The 13,240-nt window shown below is 41.1% G+C and overlaps 1 protein-coding gene across 8 annotated transcripts in view; it reads right to left on the reverse strand.

Moving 5' to 3' along the window:
* The window catches only part of LOC120317641 (rho GTPase-activating protein 7-like), a 75,500-nt gene that overhangs the window by 30,381 nt on the left and 31,879 nt on the right, over nt 1-13,240 (reverse strand). For 7 of the 8 annotated variants that reach the window (XR_005559284.1, XM_039364378.1, XM_039364384.1 and 4 more), the window contains exon 2: nt 7,143-7,213. The exons of the other annotated variant lie outside the window; for it this stretch is intronic. The gene's annotated coding sequence lies outside the window, so the exon portion shown is untranslated. The remainder of the gene's footprint in view (nt 1-7,142; nt 7,214-13,240) is intronic. 8 annotated transcript variants of the gene reach the window in all.

A 13,240-nucleotide genomic window follows, 5' to 3' on the forward strand; every position in this document is an offset into this window, starting at 1 on the left:
ATAGAGGCTGATTCGGAAGGAAGATATGTTTTTGTGGAATTATTATTACAAGGCAAGAAAGTTCTTATTGTTGGACTATATGCCCCTAATCAACAACAGAAGCAATTTTACAAGCTTTTGCATGGGAAAATATCTCAGTTGGATTATAAATCTGTAATTTTGATGGGAGATTGGAATGGAGTTTTGGACTCAATGATAGATAAAAAGAGTTCTTCTAAAACTTTTATTCAAGCTAAATTACCCAAAACTTTTTTTGATTTGAAAGAAGAGTTGGAACTTATTGACATTTGGCGAGAAAGGAATATAAGTGATAGAGACTTTACTTTTTATTCGGACAGACACCAGTCATTTTCAAGGATTGATTTTTTCTTGATTATAAGATTTTCTCTAAAATTCTGGCAAATAGACTAATGCAGGTTATGAAGGATTTAATTCATAGTGATCAATCAGGATTTATAACAGGGCGATATATGAAATACAATGTAAGACAACTTATTAATTTAATTGAATATTTGGATAAGAATAATCAGATTCCTGTGGCTTTTATATTTTTGGATGCTGAGAAAGTTTTTGATCAATTAGATTGGCAATTTTTATTCTCATTGGTAGAGAAAATGAATTTTGGGGATAAGTTTTTACATGCGCTTAAAGCTATATATTAGCAACAATCTGCTCAAATTGTTGTCAATTGGGGACTGACTGAGACTTTTAATATTGAAAAGGGAACAAGACAAGGATGTCCATTATCTCCATTGTTATTTGTTTTAACAATGGAGATTTTGTTGATTCAGATTCGAGAAGGGTATAAAGATAAAAAAGAATGAGTATAAATTGCGGGCTTTTGCGGTTGATTGCCTATTAGAACTTATAACACAGTATGGGAAAGTTTCTGGTTTTAAAGTTAATAATCATAAGACTAAGATATTATCTAAGAATATGTCAATTAACGATAAGGAAAGTTTAGTTAAATCTACAGGTTTTCAGATGGTGAAAAAGGTTAAATATCTGGGAGTATATTTAACAGCTTCAAATGGAAAATTGTATAAGAATAATTATGAATTATTATGGGCAAAAGTACAAAAGGATTTAAATGACTGGAAGAAATTGCAATTGTCACTGTTGGGGAGAATTTCAGCTGTAAAAATGAATGTTCTACCAAAGTTTCTTTTCTTGTTTCGGATGATACCTATTTTAAAAAAAGATGTAAATTTGGAGGAATGGCAGAAGGGTATCAATAAATTCATTTGGGCTGGGAAGAAACCAAGGGTTAAGTTTAAGATTTTGCAAGATGCCCGAGAAAGAGGAGGACTTAAAGCACCTAATTTGAAATTATATTATGATGCAGCCACCTTAACTTGGATAAGTGATTGGCTTAATTTAACAAATAAGGATATTTTTCCCCTTGAAGGGTGGGATTTAAGGTATGGTTGGCATGCATATTTAATTTTTAACAAGAAAGTTGACCGGGCTTTTAAATCACATATTTTGAGGAATGCTTTACTCCGAGTTTGGAAAAAGTATTATTATAAGTTAAATTATAAAATACCTATCTGGGGGATTCCTGGACATGCAATTGAGGAAATTTCTAAGGGGATGAGTTTTGACAAAATTTCGTATAAAGAATTATTAGTTTGATCAGGTTTGGACTGGCACTTAAAATCTTTAGATGTATTAAGGCAGGAAAATATTTTACAGTCATGGTTTCAATACTTACAAATAGTGGATAGGTGGACTGTAGATAAGAAAGAGGGAATAACATTAGAAGATGAAAATTTAGTAATTCAGATTAAAGATCAGAATCAGGCTCATATAAAAAGAATTTATAATGCTTTAATAGAATTAGATTCGGAAACAGAATTGGTTAAAGACTGTATGCTTAAATGGGCTCAGAATATCCAGGAAATGATCCCATTGGATTTATGGGAGATAATTTGTATTAGAAATGTTAAATTTACACAAGCTCAAAATTTGAGGGAAAATTTTTATAAAATGTTTTATAGGTGGCATCTAGATCCTAAAAAATTATCTTGTATGTATTCTAATTTACAACCCAAATGTTGGAGATGTGGCAATACGGATGCGACTTATTTTCACGTTTGGTGGAATTGTAAAAAGGTAAAGGCTTTTTGGATTATGATTTGGTGGAACATTCGAAAGATTTTTAAAAGGAAGATAAAGTTTACTCCTCAATTATTCTTATTGGGTATTTTTGTGGATTTAGATGATTAAGAAACTATTTTAATGTTGAATTTATTAACTGCTGCAAGGTTACTAGTAGGTTCATATTGGAAGAAAGATTTGTTGCCTACTTTAGAAGAATGGATATTTAAAGTTTCTAATTTTGCAGAAATAGCAAAAATTTCTGCTTATTTAAAGGATCATACACAAGAAAGATATATTATTGTATGGAGAAGATGGATAGATTATATTCAGAAGAAGTATGGGACTATAAAGTTTCATTTATTTTATGAGTAAATTTTATAGTAAATGTTGTATAAGAGATTTGTTTATGATGATGTAATTTAAGGGGAGTTAAGGGCTAAGTATGATTTTTTTTCTTTTTCTTTTCTTTCCTTTTCTTTTTTCTTTTTGTATTGTATAATTTTGTGATTAATAACCCTGTACTCTGCTCTGGGAAGTGAGGGGGGGGGTTTGAGGGTGGGTGGGTGGGTGAGTGGGTGGGTGGGTAAATAGGTAGAATAGGATAATGTAAATATGGTAATTTATGGAGAGGTGGCGCTTGGGCATTTCCCCTACTCTGTATTCCTGTATTTGAGAAGGATGAGAGGGGAGGAAGGTGAAGGGAGGAAATAGGATGGTAAGAGGAGAAGGGGAGGGGAAGAGAGTAGGAGGGGAGGAGAGAAAGAGGAGGGAAGTAGGGAAGGTATTAGAGAGGGTGGATGCAGCTTAGGGGGAATGGGCAAGCGGCACCTATGGTTATGGTTATGATTATGAATCTATCTTATTTTGATAAGTGAATTTTGTTGTATGTTGGATAAATGGAAAATAAAAAAAAATATTAAAAAAAAATAACAACAACAATGAAAGTGGAAGACATTAAAAAAAAGCCCAGCATTTCATTCCTTTGGAAAAGTGTCCTTATGGTCAGTCAGGTGGTTACATTGGATTTGGTATTTTTGTCAACCTACTGAGCCCTTCCCAAGGACCTGGGATAGGCAAATGTTGTTTAATGGTGTTAAAAGGTATCACCCAGTATTATTAAAGGCAGGATATAAAGCTGCATTTTGCAGGTGACTGATGGGAAGTTTGTCAATGTTGATGGTATTCAAGTGGTGCTTGAGATGTTTTGGGATTCCATCAAAACACCTATTACTATTGGTACTACCTTTGCTTTATTTTGGCACATTCCTATTTGTAGGTTTTTTATTTTGTGATCTTATCCAGCTCTCTCTCTTCTCTTCTGCTGTTTCCAAGTACTGCAACTACACTTCTTCGTCTTTCTTATAGATAACTGTTAAATCTGGAGTGTAGGTCCACTAAAGAGAGAAGATGGCAAGGAAATAACAGGCAACAGGAAGAAAGCAGAGGTGTTTAACTCATACTTTGCATCAGTCTTCACACAAAAAGAAACTATTGCCCAACATACCAAAAAAAAAAAAAAACCCCACTGCAAAAGACAAACTAGAAACAAAAATTAAAATAAGCAAGAAAATGGTAAGAGAACACCTATCCGACCTTGGCAAATATAAATCATCAGGACCCAACAGATTACATCCCAGGGTTCTGAAGGAGCTGGCAGATGTTATCTCAGGACCATTGCACCACATCTTTCATAAATCCTGGAGCACGGGGAAGTATCTGAGGATTGAAAAAGGGCTGATGTGGTTCCCATCTTCAAGAAAGGGAAAAAACGGACCCAGGAAACTACAGACCAATCAGTTTAACACCAATATCTGGGAAGATCCTAGAAAAGAGAATCAAAAAACAGATCTGCGAACAACTAGAAGCAAACAAAGTTATAACCAGCAGCTAATACGGGTTTGTTAAAAACCGATCATGCCAAACCAATCTTATTTCATTCTTTGATAAAGTGATTGAACTAGTAGATCAGCGAAATGCTGTGGACATAGTATACTTAGATTTCAGTAATGAATTTGATAAAGTAGACCAAAACCTACTCCTTGGTAAGCTAGACGAAGGTGGAATAGACAACATCGCCACTAGATGGATCTGTAGCTGGCTGGCAAACTGTACTCAACAACGACACTACATCCACATGGAGAGAAGTAAGCAATGGGGTACCACAAGGTTCCGTCCTAGGACCCTTCAATAACTTCATCAATGACTTAGATGAGGGAATTGAAGGGGAACTCATCAAATTTACAGATGACAGCAAACTAGCAGGAGTAACCAACACCCCAGAAAAAAAAAACAGGATCCAAAAAGATCTTGACTAACTTGAACAATGGGCCCTATCCAACAAAATGAGTTTCAATGTGGAGAAAAGCAAAGTTTTACATTTAGGCAGGAAAAATCAAAGGTACAAGTATAGATTGGGCAAGACCTGGCTTAAAAACAGTAACTGTGAGAGGGACCTTGGAGTCCTAGTGGACGATCACTTGATTATGAGCCAGCAGTGTGCAGCAACAGCCACAAAAGCTAATACAATCCTGGATTGTATAAACAGAGGCAGAGAATCAAGATCATGCAAAGTATTAGTACCGCTTTATAAAACCCTAGTAAGACCACATCTGGAATACTGCAGCCAATTTTAGTCATCATATCACAAAAAAGATATTGAGAGTTTGGAAAAATTTCAGAGAAGAGCAACTAAAATGATCAAAGGCCTGGAGACTAAAACATATGAAGAACAGCTTCAGGAGTTGGGTTTGGCTAGTCTAAAGAAAAGAAGAAATAGGGGTGACATGATAGCAGTATTCCAGTATTTGAGGGGCTGCCACAAGGAAGATGGGGTCAAGCTATTCTCCAGAGGGCAGGACAAGAAAAAACAATGGTTGGGCTTATCAAAGAGAGAAGCAACCTGGAATTAAGGAGAAACTTCCTGACAGTGAGGACAATCAATCAGTGGAACAGCTTGCCTCCAGAAATCGTGGGCGCTTCATCACTGGAGGTTTTTAAGAAGAGACTGGACAGTCACTTGTCTCAGATGGTAAATATCCTCCTGCTTGAGCAGGGGCTGGACTAGAAGACCTCCAAGGTCCCTTCCAGCTCTATTCTGTTCTACTTATGTGGCAGGTACCTGTCTGTTTGAATTCTAAAGTCCCAGAATACTTTAGCTTCTTCTTTTTCTGTTGCTTTCTCTATTTTATGGTACCGCCGATTCCTGCTTGCTGGCAAATGTCACACCATTGTCACACCATTGTCAGTCTGTGCAGTCAGAAGTCACCATTGTCAGTCTGTGCAGTCTTGCAGCAGCTAGCCAGGTGATCCACTGTTTCTTCAGCTTCTTTGCAGAGGCGGCACTTGCTTTCTGTTGCTTTCGTCTCAATTCTGGCTTTGTGCGCATTTGCTCTTAAGGATCGATTTTGTGCAGCCAGAATTAGCCCTTCAGCCTCTTTCTTCAACTTTCCTGCTTTCCTGCCAAGTGCTGTTACTATCTTCTTTCCCTTTTGTTGTGCTAATGCAAAGGAGCACCCACGATTTTTGAGGAGGAAAGCTGTTCCACTGGTTAATTGTCCTCACTGTCAGGAAATTTCTCCTTAGTTCTAGGTTGCTTCTCTCCTTGATTAGTTTCCGTCCATTGCTTCTTGTCCTCCTTCAGGTGCTTTGGAGGATAGCTTGACTCCCTCTTCTTTGTGGCAACCCCTGAAGGACATAATTTATTGCAATTATTTTTGGTCTTCCTATCCAAGACTTTTAATTCTGCTTAGATCCAGTTCATTATTCCAGCCATGTGGAATTGCTCAAGTGTTAATTGCCTTGATGGTATTTCCTCCACTGAGTTTGGACTTATAATGTTATAATGTGTTCCCATATTCCCACCAGAGGGTTAGGAATTTGCTGATTCCGTGCTCATAGTGAATTGATAGAATATCACTAGCAGAATAACCAGAAAGTACCCAGCAGGAAATTACCTTTCTCCCAGTGTTGTGAAAGCACACGAGAAAGAGTTTCTTGGCATATGCTGCACACAATCCAACCCGTGAGTGAAGTTAGACTATGAAGTAAATCTAACTGAGTTCAGCTCATGCTGTTTTTCTTCTTTCTCTGAAGGCGACGTAGAGGGAGGGAGCAGAAGCTGAATTGGAACCAGCCATGAAAACATCAGACAAGTCTCGGTCCCAGGCTTTTTTTTTTTTTTTTTTTTGAAGTGCAGCCCATTCCTAAGGACAGCAGTGCCTGAGCCTGCTGTTTCTGCACACACAAGTCACAGCCTATCAGAGCTGGACAACAGCTTTCTCTACCCAAATCCACCCAGCTAAACTGCTTATTCCTGCGCCAGCCTGAAGCCCCCCTCAACTCTTAGAGATAGGATAGGCCAGCATTCCTTAAACATTCTGTAAAGTCTCAGGCCAGAGGATTGCCTGAAGGGAAAACTTCAGGAATGTAAAACAGCTGAGAGCAAAAGTTTTGTGGAGCAGGTTGATTTTTCTGCAGTTTAGCAAGTGTGCCTGAGTTATGTCGCTAAGAGGCAGAGCAAGAGAGGGAAGCAGGAACAGAGCAGACATGCCTTAGAATCATCCCAACACATTTCTTGAAATATATAATTTAGCAACAAAGCAATGGTGAGATAGATAAAAATCACTGAAGCAAAACTATCAATTAGAAACAATTATTAAATGCATTGGTATTTCCAAAACTTTAAAGAATTGTTGCCAGACCTGAATGGAACTTAAGACTTTCCATTTCACATACATACAGCATTTCCTTTTTCATTCCAGCCTCGAACTCCTACAATTAATAGAAGTTTTGGAAGTAAAAGGAGATGTGTTTTTATCAGGACTGTGTGGAGGAAAAAGAATGCTATGCTGGCTGAGGAATTCTGGGGGTTGAAGTCCACAAGTCTTAAAGTTGCCAAGTTTGGAGACCCCTGATCTAAGGGGCAAAGAAAGGTCATCTGGCTACTTCAAGGATGGATGTGATCGTTTTCTGTAAAGTGACCGCAATGCCCACTGTGTGAGGAGCACTGACTCTCCCAGAGACCCAGCAGGGCTTCCTACCTTCACAGAGTTGTGCATAGTGAGGGGATCCAGCGGCTGCAGCCATGTAGGACCTTCCTTAGCCTCGGCGTCTGAAAGAAAGCCAAGGGAGGGTGAGGGGGCGATCCAGCAAAAGCTCTGAAACTCTTTACAATTCTTTGCATTTGCCAAGAAAACAATGGAAGGAGAGCAGTGCAAAAATATTGGCATTAACTGCAGGTCAGTGAGGTGAATATCCTCTGGACTACCGGCAGTCCTCAGTTTATGACCATTCGAAGTTGCCACAGACAGCCCCCCCCCAAAAGCTACTTACAAACTGGTTTCAGTTTGTGGTGGCCACTGAGAGCCCCTGAGGTTGTTCACCCTTACGTCTGACTGCAGGGCCCCCCTTTGCCATCCCCTCCACTGGGTGACCCCAGACTTGATTTCCACCCTAAGGTCCCACCCACCCACCACATTTATCTTTGGAAGAGCACTGAATTCCAGGAGCTGGGAACATGGCAACCATTCCCGCAATTGGTCTGCGTGGCTGCAGAACGAAGAGAAGCGGGAGGCCCCCCCCACCCAGCGCTTCAGAAGAAAGTCAGGAGGAGAGAGTGGGGATGTGTGTGTGTGTGTGTGTGTGTATGACAATCAGGTCTAAGGCTTGTGGGGGGGGCTGGGGGGGCAAAGCAAACCCAAGGGAGGGGCAGGAAGCGCACCACGAGGTGTCTCTGGTGGAGGTTAGGGCAGGCAGTCCTGGGTCTGTGCTGGGCTTCCGTCACCCCTGAGGCACTCAGTGCTCCATTTAATGACCCACACATTTAACAGCCACATCAGGGAGAGCAAGCTGTGGGGGCCATTTAACAGCCATCATAACATGACTGTAATGGGCAGGCTCTTTTTTTTTTTCAAATTTTATTAAATGTACATTTTAAAAACAAAAATGGACATGATTCAATTTCCCTGGCTTTAACAGTGCTATTAGTATTACCTCATGTTACAGAAAGAAAAACAGAAACTTAAAATACATTCTATAACAGGACACAGTATAACAAACTGTGCGTATAACATCTGTAAATTTTTTGATAAACCATCTTTCAATCGTCAATGTTGTATTTACATATCTTTCAGTTGTGTCCTAATATAGGTACTAATAAGAAGTCCTTACGATATCAACTAGTCAATCAATAATTATCTCAGCGATCCTCCTTATCTCTAACCAATCATACAAATTTTTCCAAATTTCACAATACTCTGTTTCAGTTTTATTTTTAATCTCTAGAGTTAACCTGTCCATTTCGGCACAGGATAAAATTTTATTTATTATTTCTTCCTCAGTGGGGGTTTCCTTTCCTTTCCATTTTTGGGCATATGCCAATCTTGCTGCGGTTAAAATATGCAATTGTAAGTAGAAAGATGCTTTGCTAAGTTTATCATTAATAATCGCTAATAAGAAGATTTCTGATTTTAAATCAATTTATTGTAATAGTATTTCTTCTAGCCAATTTTTTATCCGATTCCAAAAATTTTGCGCCTTTGAACATTCCCACCACATGTGGTAGTAAGTCCCTGGAAGCCTTCTACATTTCCAGCATGTTGGTGAGGTTTTTTTATCTATTTTTGCTAGTCTTGTAGGGGGAAGGTGCCATCTATAAGACATCTTGTATAAATTTTCTTTGTAGGAGGTGGCTAGTCTTAACCTCCTGTTTCTGTCCCATAATGATTGCCAATTATCTAGGTCAATACTGTAACCAAAATTTTTACTCCAGATTAACATTGTTTCTTTTATCTGTTCTTCTAACAAATCTTGTTCTAATAAATATTGATATATCTTTTTTATCATTTGATCTTCTGTTCCTAGAAGGATTTTATCTAATTGTGTATGCTCTAATTTTATCCCTGGTTCTTTTTTGTCTTTTCTGTATCGCGACTGTATTTGTAAGTATGCCCACCATTCCAACTCTATACCATCTTCTGATAATCTTCTCCTTGTTTTCAGGTCCAGTGGGCGGGCTCTGTTACAGTCGTAGGAGGGAACTACCTGTATAAAGCAGAGTGTCTGCAAAGGGGCTTCGGATCAAATTAACCCTTCACCCTATTTTCAGCAAGTGCAAGACTACATGTGTGATACCTTAAACTCAGGACTACTTAATATGAAAATAGTAGTTCGTCTTTTTCCTTAGAGTAAAACCCGCATAGTTTGAGTAGGAACCTTATTCCTATGCCCAGAATCCACAATGCCCTTTGCTATGCCTGCTAATTAATAAAAAGCCAATTCCTTTCAAATGCAATTTACCCATTACAATACAATTCAGTGCTTATCTTGGTAAAAATGATCTTCCCCGGATTCAACGGGATTCAATTTCAGTTAAGTGTGCACAAAGTATTGCAAGATTAGCAGAATCAGCTTTGGGATCTAGAGTAGACCACCCAGTTTCTCCCATTTCACTGCGCGGGAGGAATTTGGGTGACAGGGCAGCCAGTCAGCTTTTGTGGCATTTTATAAGCCTAAGCCCACTTCACAGCCAGGGGTCACTGTGCGTAACGGAATGCAAGGATTTAAAAGAAACCTGCTTAAGTTGTTCTGGGTTTCCAGAAAAAGAGGAGCTGCTCCAAAAGGCCACAAACAGGAACCCCTCTCCCCAGGACGGCACTTCCTCTTCCAAATCAGTTGAGTCACGGCAGTCCACACTGTGTCCAGAATACCAGCATTGTTGCAGTAGTAGCAGGACACCCACCTTTCTGCATACGAGTCCTAATCAGCCTTCTCAAGGCAAGACACGTCTATGATTCCCTCAAAAAGATTGTGCAAACAATAATCTGGATTGAAAGACCAGGCCGGACGGATTAACTCAGGAGAGGCAATCAGTTCTGGCCACAGAGTCTGCCTTCAAGCAAAGCCAGGAGGTGGGATGGGGTCAGCCTTGGCAGGAGCCTTTCTCAGCTCAGGGACAGGGGGGCTGCAAGTGCCTCCTCTGTGTGGCCACCTCCTAGGGGAAGTCCTCCCATTGGGCGCAAGAGCTGCCTGCCCTTTGTAACTCTGGGATGAATCACTAGAACAAGACCCGAAGGCAACACGGCCCTGTAGAACGCAACTCAAACCAAAGCAAACTAATTCACACCCTTGCCAGAGTTCAGTAAGAGGGAGCAAAAGAAGACCTTCCAACTCTGCCTATTTGAAGCGATTCTGGAAGACCAAGAGTGCCTTTGCTCTCTTGTGAATTCAGGTCAACTGGACCGATTGCAGAGTCCGCAGAGGCTGACGGTTCACAATCTGAACTCAGAAGAATAGCATCTCTGGGCAACTGCACGTGATAGCTGCATGGCAGCCCAGTTCTGTTTCTGAAGGGCCTATTTCACAGCTATTTTATTTTTTTTGCAGTTTGCTCAGAGACAGAAATATTAATTTAATGCTAAGTCCTCATTGATTTTTCCGAAGGAATACCTGAGCGTACTCTCTGGTTCTGGGATACAGAGTTTACCCGTACGACGGAGTCTGACCTCAGCCCTCTTCCCAGCTCCAGATGCAAAAGAGTCTCCTGGCTGAAAACAGACCAGACGGCCGATCACTGTGTGGTCTTGGGGTAAATAGAAACCATTGGGGAAAAAAAAACACATTCCAAAAAAACGGGTCAAGAGAACCCCACTGCTCTGAGATCCTCCAGCTCTCAGCAAGTAAAAGACCCATTTCCCAGAGTAAAGATATAAGCACCCAAATCCTGAAAGGTAGCATATGCTCCCTTGCAGAGCAGGGGGGAGACTCGGCCTCACCCCTCTGGAGGCAGAAAGCTGCTGCTGACAAAAGCGCCTCGAGGTGGATCAGAAGCCCAGCAGGTCTTGGCTCCCCCGTCCAGGCCTCTCAGAAGCACAAGCCAGATTGAAAACCACCATTCCCAGCTTGCTTGCTGCTCCCAGGCACCCACCGGGGGAAGCGGGCAAATCAAAGCCTTTCTGCGGACCCGGCCAGGCCGGCTCTCTGCAGAGCAGCAGAGGAGCTGGGCGGGTTAGCCGGGCCGGCCTGGGATCCTGCTGAACTCTCCTTCACTTCAGCCCCAGGAATGTGAACTCCAGCGGGGCATTTCCTTCCTCTCTTCCTCTCTTCCAAGGGCCCTGGGTGGGAGCGGGTGGGAGGGTGTGGGTGTGTGTGTGGGGAGGAAGAGTGCCGGAAAAGAGGAGGGAGCCGGCCTTTGCCCGAGACCATCGGAACAACATTTGTTTTTGTAACTAGTTCTTCAGCCTGCAGAAACCAAAAACAAAGACATTTGGGGCAGGGCAAATGGGGGGAAATATGCTCTTTTGGACACCAGCATCAAAAGCTGTCCAAGCCACTCCCTCGGGCCAAGGGATCCGAGCCCTGCCCACGCTGCACAGTCCATTGTGCGGGACGGACGCTACCCCTTTTCACTGTAAACAGTTTGTCTGTATGCACATACAAATATACACACATCCCTGAACAAATACAGGAAGTTCTTGACTTATGACCACTCATTTAACAACCGTTCAGTTACGACAGCCTCGGAAAGGGTATTTTACAGCATGGAGAGCACAACTGTCATAAAATGTGGTGTTCCATACTCTGCAGTCACATGATGTTTTGGGTGCTTTTCGCAACCAGCTCACACCAATGACTGCTTGCCATGTTGTTTTAATTATTTTTTACATTTGTTGCAAGTCTTAGTTCATTCTTAGCATGTACAAATATATACAGTAAACATACAAGTACATTTCAAAACTGTTTCGTGTTTCTATGTGTACTAGATTTACAAATGATTTTATTATTTCTCTGCTAATCCAATAATGAGGAATTGTGGGACCAGAACTCCATCTCTCCTGGTGATTGGCCCTAAGTCCCCCAGTCAGCTTTCATGTCTAAGGAGGGGCCAGAGTTTAACAGGGTTTCCTAGTGATTGGCCCAAAGCCGTTCAGTCCATTTTCAAGCCTAGAGCAGGACTAGAATTTACTGTCGCCTGGTCTTTGGCCTGGGAACTTAACTACCGGAGCAAACTATCTCTCCTTAAGAAGCAAACTATGTATTAACTAAAATCCATTGACTGTATGCTCCGTTTTAGACATCAGGCTTTACGCTGGCTTTGAAAAGGGTGGTGACTGCAGTGACTGTCCAGCATCCCAGATTAAGAAGCTTTCCTCTGCTTCGCTAACCTGCCAGCACTGCATGTTGGCATGTTCCAAGATGTCCATCCAGTTCACGGGCACCTCATTTTCCTGGGTGGGAAATTTGACAAGTGTCCTCTAAACAAAAGGACTTAGGTACACCTGCATTTGCACAGACTGGACCAAGACAAAGAAGATCTTCTCTACTTCTTCCTTGAAGTCAAGCTTGCTAATTAGCTGTCACTTCTCTTTGTGAACATTAATTTATTCCGTATCAGGTCTGAAATGAATTGATTAAAATCTGACAAACTGCCCTTGTGGAAAGAAAGATGTGGTGGACAACCAACCACAATCATTGATTTTACACTAATTTCTTTCATAACTAAGTCTTCTAGTTGTGAGGACGCAATAAAAGTAGCTGCAATCTTAAGCCCAACATCTCACTCAGAAGCTCAGACACTTATAATGCATATCAGAAAGCAAAGACTTCGCTCCCTCCACCCCAGGACAGGCTCACTATGTATTTGGAAGCACTCTTGATAGATCGGCACATCACATCTGGTCAAGTCAGCATCTCCTTCCAGTTGAACGAAAGGCTTGGTGATTACATGAACACAGCTAGGTCATTTTCCTGGCAATGATACCAAGTAATTGGGCACTGCTATTTCCTGGGGTGTTTTTTTTAACTTTCCAGTCTAGCTTCCTGCCAGATCAGATGATAATCAAGAATTGCAATATCAAGAATCCACTCAAGGCTTGGGAAACTTGTTTTGCTGTACCTGAACCTATTTCAGGTTAACTCAATGTTTTTATTTTGTTTATTTATTTTATATTTTATTTGCATATCAGGTCATTTTGCATATATGAATGGGTTTCCTGAGCCAGGGGCCCCATATGCAGAATACAGGAAATCCCAGGGTTTTCAATACTGTGTTTCTGGCATATGCAGCCAGAAGGACACCAGGTCTGTAGCTGAGGGGGCTACAGCCCACCCCCCATCCCGGCATCAAGCCGGAAGCTTCCCA

The sequence above is a fragment of the Crotalus tigris genome, unplaced genomic scaffold, assembly GCF_016545835.1.
Source record: "Crotalus tigris isolate CLP2741 ecotype Arizona unplaced genomic scaffold, ASM1654583v1 scf7180000019754.1282937, whole genome shotgun sequence".
Classification (NCBI taxonomy): Eukaryota; Metazoa; Chordata; class Lepidosauria; order Squamata; family Viperidae; genus Crotalus; species Crotalus tigris.